The 7,786-nt window shown below is 38.5% G+C and overlaps 1 protein-coding gene across 9 annotated transcripts in view; it reads left to right on the top strand.

Annotated features, from left to right (window-relative positions):
• The window catches only part of Fam135b (family with sequence similarity 135 member B), a 280,335-nt gene that overhangs the window by 213,092 nt on the left and 59,457 nt on the right, over nt 1–7,786 (top strand). The gene's annotated exons all lie outside the window — the stretch shown is intronic.

The raw sequence follows: 7,786 nt of genomic DNA, 5'->3' as shown, positions 1-7,786 counted from the left end.
GGTATGCACTCTCTGATAAGTGGTTATTAGCCCAGAAGTTTGGAATACAGGAAGAACAATCCACATTAATTATTTTCTACACTGCAATGTTATATCATCAGTCTCCTTAATCAAGGCATTTACTGTCCTAGGGTCACTATTAATACTTCTGTTTGTAAAATGGATATATATATATATATGTATATATATACATATTTGTATGTATATATATTTATAAAATGTATATATATATATATATAATTTGCATTTCTTTGTATTAGAATCTGTCTGATGAGGGATCTGTCTTCAATAATGAAAATAATTAGGTAGAAGGCAGAAATATTTACCAGACTCTGGAAACTTGGTTCTAATTCTTCCTTACTTTCTTCTCCTGTGTCTCACTCCACAGCAGGAAAAAAGGAGAATTGTGGTCTCAAGTATTAGCATATCACATTCACATAAGAGTTGCATCCATACTTGGAACTACTTTAGAGATAGACAGTCTCCTCTGCTTCCCTGTCTCACAGTTAGATAAACTCTCCATATTACTATGTGTCTCAAGTCAGGAGACATAAGAATTCATCTGAGTGTATGTCTGTGTGGTATTAGAACATATATATTTGTTTTCAATGCTGCTCAGCTCTGATCTTCTTTTCAGATTCCCTGCAGAATGGGTCACATGTCCAAAGTCAAGAGCGTCCATCAAGAGTGTCAAGGAGAGAGATTCATACAATAGGCCACAGAGTCCATCATTAGACAGCAATTGTGGATGATAACTGTTTCCTTGTATAAGGCATATAAAATCACCAAAGTGTACAATGTTGACTCATTAAGTCACTAGACTGACCCTTGGCAATCTTCCAGTATGAAGACACTCAATGGCCACCGTTTCTTTAGGTATAGGCACTCTGTTCTGTAGAGATATCTGGGATTATGATATTGGAAGGAGCCCCTGGAGCTTGGACTGGCCTTTGTTGGGCCTTTCATATGGTGCATAATTAATCCTGCTATTCTGGTGGCTATTTCTTCTTCCTGCTGCTATTTTCATTATCTTTGGTTACATTGTCTTGCTTCTCAATTCAACCAAGCTACCAGTCAACTTCAGAACTGTGATTTCTAGTGAACGTAGAATATTACTATCTTGTGGGAAAACTTTTGGCTTTAAGCTAGGCTATGCTTTGGAAGTCTAGATGTGTTTATTAGTAATTATGAAACTGGAGGTATTTTACTCAATGTCTTGAGACCTTTTATACCTCTGTAAATATGCTGCATAATTACACCTATCTTAAACATTGAAAAGAGAAGCAGCAATACTGGTGGAAAACCAGAGTCATAGAAAGGAAAAACTGGAGATTTTTAGCTAACATCCTTGGTTAAGGTAACACATGGATATTAAGTCCAATATTTTACTACAGAGGTGCTTTGGTCACGGGCACTGTGGTCTGAAGAATGCTTTCACCTGCAGGATAGGGCGTTGCCCAGTTTCTTTTTCAAATCTCTTTACTTGTTTAATAAATAGAAGAAAGAGGCTAGGATTCTTATGCTGATGCGATTTCCTTGTTGGAAACTTATTAAGAATGGAGAACTGGTGTTCCCACCCATATGCGTTTACTTCTCTAGCTTCTTCCCCTGATGGTAACTTCTCTCAGGGCGATAGGCCATAAGTACATAAGAACCAGTAGAAAGCTGAAGATGTCACTCATAATCTACTGGGAACTCATTTTTTTTAAAGTCTACTTCAATCAATCACAGGTAACAGGATGTAATAATGTATAATCCATATATAAAAGAAGACAGACACACAACCAGTTTTCCTACTGCTTTGGCCAGAGCCATGTGTATGATTTTTTTGTAATCATTCATATTATGATTCATGAGAGGAAAGACTCAATAGATGTAGAAAGGCAGTGGGAATATGTTTTAATTTGGGGTTAATAAATAGAGAGATTTTTAAGTCATGGATAGTCAATAATGCCTAGTGATAATAATTAGTCATAGGACTGAAGAAGTGCTAAATGAGTTGTCTCAATTTCTTTTCTGTTGCTGATTAAAAAAATCTTTAGAGAAATGGTGTATTTTAACTCACAGTTCAAGGCACAGTCTATCAAGAGAGTGGGGAGAAATCATGGTGACAAGAGCTTGAAGCAGCTGCTGAATCACATCTAGTCAATATGCTATTTCCTTGTTGAATGAGTGAACTTTAGTATACAGCTCACTTTCTTCATTTTTATACAATCCAGGATCCCATACATGGTTATAAACTTGCTCATATTTCAGGTGAATGTTCCCCATCTGTTAATGTGATCAATGCCCACACAGCCATGCCCAGAGGCCCTTCTCCCAGGTGATTCTGGGAGAATCAATTAGCAGTAATAATTAGAGAAAGCTCAGCTATGTGTGCCTGGCAGAGAGGACATTGGAATCTGGAAAGGTAGAGTGATTTTCCTCAACTACAGCTGGTTAGTTACAAAGACCAACATAGCAAGAGGGAGCTTTATTCTTTTTGCCACAGATGGAACAGGTTTCTTCTTTAAACCTGAGCTCCAACCTGGTAAGAAAGTCAATTGAACTGCTTCTTGTACTTGTGTGAACACAGGAGACTGTTCAAACTGAGAAAAGTACTGCAATAGACAGTTCAGAGTCAAAACTCAAAGCTTTCAGAGATGGCTTAGTCCTGAGTTCTTGACCTGCCATGCACCTGGCCTGAGAGCAGCAAGAGTTACTTCTAAGTTACTTCCCACTCTACAAATGGGGTGTAAATAACCAGACTTATTTTATTGCATTGGTAAGTGTTAGGTCCAAGCTCCAGTCCCAGACAAAGAGGAAGGCTATGAGATGAGACACACTTTATTCACTCCACGCAAAGTCCATGACATAAACCACAAGTCGGACAGCCATGTGTAGGCACCCAGGCACAGGCTGGTGCACACACTGAGTAAAGGCACATGCAGACCAGCATGCAGCCTCACAGAGGTAGACACAAAAATTTTATACACACACACACACACATACACCACACACAAATACATATACAAAAGGTTGTCTGGTAAAAGTCAAAACACTCAACTCTAAATGTGGAATTACTCCAAAAATAGTTATACAATGGATGACATACCTGTTTACCTTGAGGTTCCTCAGACATCCAGTGTTGACCATTTAATGTTGATTCATAACCCCATAATGTCCAGAATTAGCCATGTTGTCCTATGCCAGATATTCATATAAGCCCCATGTTTTCCAGTATAGCCCTCTTTTCCCATTACCATGAGAACTGAAACTCTTACTTCAGATAAAGCTATTAAATAATACAGGACATTTGAAAAAGGTCCAACAATAAATAACTATTTAGTAATGTCTTGTACATCATTAATGGTATTTTTATCAGTCCAGATGGAATAACAATATAAAAGTCACTTAACTATCAGAAAGGGAACATGGACCTTAATGGTCTCACCACCCACACTGCAGTTGGGTGAGGAATGGCCATAAAGCAACTATTCATAGCTTTTGTGCTAACCAAAGTTAATTTTTGATGAGAGAAGTCAAGATTAAGGACATAATAAAGGACTTATGTTAGTTCATGGTTTTAGAGGTGTCTTTCTATTGTGGGATATGTGAGACAGAACATGAGAGTGAAAGATCTCAGGAGATCACAATTGCTTGATTCACAGCAGCAGGAAATAGAGTTATCAAAGGGTCAGAGTAAGATGTAGTTCTCATCACATGCCTCCAGGACTATGCTTCCATCCAGGCCCCAGCTTCCACAGCTATACCCCCTCTCAATTATCCATCAACTTTTAAAAAGATTTATTTATTTACTTTATGTATATGAGTAAACTGTAGCTATCTTCAGACACACCAGAAAATGATATCCTATCCTATTACAGATGGTTGTGAGTCACCATGTGGAGGCTGGGAATTGAACTCAGGACCTCTAAAAGAGCAGATGATGCTCTGAACTGCTGAGCCATTTCTCCAGCCCCTTGTCCATCAATATTTGAATCCATCAATGAATGGGTCACTGATTACGTCCAGGCACTTCCGATTGAGACACCTTGGGACATTGCCTTACAGAACACGCAGAAGCATGCTCTCTTAATCTCCTAGGTATTCTCAATACTGTCAGTTTGACCATCAAGATCAATTATCACAACATTCTAGACTTAAATCTGATCAGACACACATATATGTTTTAAATAAATACCTATAACTTTCATACCATTACATATAACTAGTTTCACATAAGTGTAGCAGCAAATATCTTGATAAATCTTGACGGAAAACCTTACTTTTGTGGAAATGCTTATTCAGAAATTACAAATATTTAATATAAGCTAGTCAAGTTAGAAAAATAAAATAATGATACATAAAAACATAACTAAAGGATAACTTATGAAAGTATACATGCAACTCATATTAAGCCTGAGCAAGTATACATAGCATTTTCTTTGTAGTGGGAAATTCTAGTTCACATCTATGAGTTCAAAAAGTCCCACAATTCTGAAGAAGGACATAGTTAGGGTAAGTTGGAACTTAAGCCACAGCTGTGTGCTAAGCAGTCCATGGTGTCTTGAGCTACAGTGCTCCATAGAGGATGCTGTGGTCTCTCATTTGGTTATTCTATGTATTCAGTGGTTACCAGTGGGGTGGATGATTCTAGTTCAGAGACAACTAGCACAGCATTTCTACCCTGGAGGTATTGTGGCAATGTGGAGAGTGATCAAGTTGGTTTAGTCAACCAAGGTATGTATGAAGGACTACAGGAGGATTGCAGGCTAGGTTACCTTGAAGGCCACACCAGAGAATTTGTAGTTGGCTTGTAAACAAGTGATGAAGGAAAACAGTGTGTAGTCTATGACAGTGTGTAGCTCCAGACAATGGGCAGCACAGAGCAATGAGCCCTTCCATAAGATCTTCTTTTAGCAATTTTGTTGAGACAATTAGAGCAGAGTGCTGGGGATGCCATATGTAAAATACCTAGAATAGAAGATTATTGAAGTCATAAAGTCACTTGTATCGTAGAACTTCCTGGCTTTCCTGAGTGTTGGGTAAAGTGGGATCTAGTAGCAAAGGCCAGAGGGAAAGAAGCAAAGGTTACATAAGGAAGACACAATCAGCTGGTTTCAGATGCCTCTGTGAACCTGGCAAGGTACCCCAAAATAAGTATGCGATTCAAAGATCTGGATCCCAGCCCTATACTTTGATTGAGTAGTATATATTTGAGAGGTATATATACACATAGAGATGGGATCCAGAGTACACAAAATTGTTTGAGTTTTGTATATTCTGGCAAGTAATAAATGCTATACAAAGTAAAACTTCACTAATATCAGATCAGTTAACTATATACCGTACCTGTTGCAATCCCCATTTCCTACATCAGGAAATTGCCTCTCTGATACTAATGGGAAAACTCTACAGCGTTATGAAGGAGCTAATTCAGGAGAAGAGACCTATTTGCATCAGTATCTGTCTTTAAACTATAGCATAGGGCTGCAATAGATACCTGTTAAGTAGGCTATAGGTATTGAATTTTTAGTGGGTTGATTGTTAGGCTTTACTATTGGCAGGCATGTTCATGAGTTCATTAGAAACTATGAGTGTGTACAAGTACCATTTCAACAGGCAGGGTTTCAACATGTTACCTGCATGGCTTCCCTTACTCCCTAATAGCAGTCCTGTGGTGCCTGTCCTGTGTGTAGATGTGCCTCTCCTCTTTGTAGATGAAGTACCTGCACTACTGAGATTAAAGGAACTCTGTCCAATGTGACAGTAGCACTGAATCAAACCAAAAACCTGGACAAAGAAACTGTCTTCATTGCCTTGACCAAGGACTCCATTTCACATCTATCTGCCTGTATAAATATTTCCCACTCACAGGATTTAGTTCATCCACAGTAAGGCAGTGACAGCTATCTTTTGTTGTGTACCTAGCTGTGGACTGAGTCCAGTCCAGAGGATGTCACCATTTATGAGTTCATGTGCTCACTGGCTGTTCCCTGTCCTGTTTGATTCCTCTTTCACTATTAAAGATTTCACCCCAGACTTTGAAAAGTTGGCTTCTAAGTGCTTTTTTCTTATACTTCTCGGTACTTCATGCAGCTCTGAGGAACAAGTATTGGCTTTTGAACACACACATGGGATCTGTGGGTCTGTAGTTCTGGCTCATGTGATTTTCTATACTCTATTGACAAATTTCAAAGAGTTACACCCTTCTGTAAGTTAGGAACGATGGGATTTATTTTTAAAAATGCACTCCAGCAACTTTTAAGGATAGCAGCTTAGTATAGCATTTAATCTCCTTACCCACCTCTGTAATGATGATGAATCAGCCTTATAAAGACTCACCAAAAAATGTTTATGTCTTTCTTAAAACATCCATATGACATTGAGGCCTATTTTTAAAATTCAAATTTCATTACAATTGCCATGTCATATCTGAAAAACAACAACTGATGCATCCTTCCCTATCCTTCAGCTCTCAAAGTCCTTTCCATTCCCTCTTCTGAAATGGCATGCAACACAGATGACATATTTGTGGTCATGAGGCCTGTTCAGTAGTTATGACTACCTGTGTGGAGTGTGCAACAACAACCAAAACAAAGCAAACCAAAAACCAGCACACACAGAGAGAGAGACAGAAAGATAGAGAGACAGACACAGAAAGGGGAAGACAGAGGGGAGAGAGAGAGAATGAAAGAAAGAGAGAGAGAGAGAGAGAGAGAGAGAGGAGAGAGAGAGAGAGAAGAGACAGAGAGAGGAGAGAGAGGGGGAGCAGGCAGGCAGAGAAAGAGGAGCAAGGGCTTGAGGGTAGGAGGAAGATTAACTGGGAAGGAATTGGTGGGGGTGAGGGGATATGAGAGAGAATCAGAGTGGGTGTGTGAGTGTAATAATAGCATACTGCATTTAAGTATTGACACTATCAAGAATTAAAAATATGTGCAAGGAACAGGGCCCCCATTTTACAGTTACCTCATTTTTCCCATATTAGTATTTGAGAAAATGCTAATATATAGAGACAAATGGTTCTTAAAGCTTAAATGTGTGGTTTTTTTTTCCAGTCCTTGGACTCACATTGGTTTGTAGCATTTAACATAACTAGTATGTTGTATTATATATGTGTATACTGATTGAAATTTTTAACAGATTTGTACTTTTTTAAAATGAAATTTGCTAGTTCTGCTTGACCAAGTAGTGCAATTATTTTTTTAATATTGTTGCTGATTTCAGAGTTATATTGACTAATAAATATATGGTGCATACAAAATAAAAGAATTAAAAATATAAAGTAGAAACCAATTTTAACACATTTTAAGGATTCTTTACCCTCCTCATTAGTTTCTGGGTTACTTTCCAAAAAGCCATGGTGGTAAGAGGATGGAATTTTGAAGGAAGAAGGACAGAAAAACAGATTTTCAGGACTGCCAGAAGCATTGTGACTACTGGATTTGATGCCTTTATAATCCTCTTTCAGCTTTTAATGCTGCTTAGTCACAGTAAATGGAGAGACTTATTGTTAATGCCTCTGTTAAAGCAAGCAGACCTCTGTTGACCATCTGTTCTCTGATGTCTCTCTCTCTCTCTCTCTCTCTCTCTCTCTCTCTCTCTCTTTCTCTCTCTCTCTCTCTCTCACTTACTCTTTTCCTTTATCAATCCCTCCATACCCACTCTCTCTGAGTATGTGCCTTTGCAGAGATCCCTTGCCTCAACATAGACTGGAAGAGCTATTTCTACCACTAAAAAGCAGTGTGACTTTGCCTGGGTCCTTTATATCATTGAACCTCAGTCTTTTGATCCACGAAATGAA

Source organism: Mastomys coucha, unplaced genomic scaffold (assembly GCF_008632895.1).
Source record: "Mastomys coucha isolate ucsf_1 unplaced genomic scaffold, UCSF_Mcou_1 pScaffold11, whole genome shotgun sequence".
In the NCBI taxonomy this organism is placed as follows: domain Eukaryota; kingdom Metazoa; phylum Chordata; class Mammalia; order Rodentia; family Muridae; genus Mastomys; species Mastomys coucha.
The sequence above is the reverse complement of the archived record's forward strand: the minus strand, read 5'-3'. Positions and strand labels throughout refer to the sequence as shown.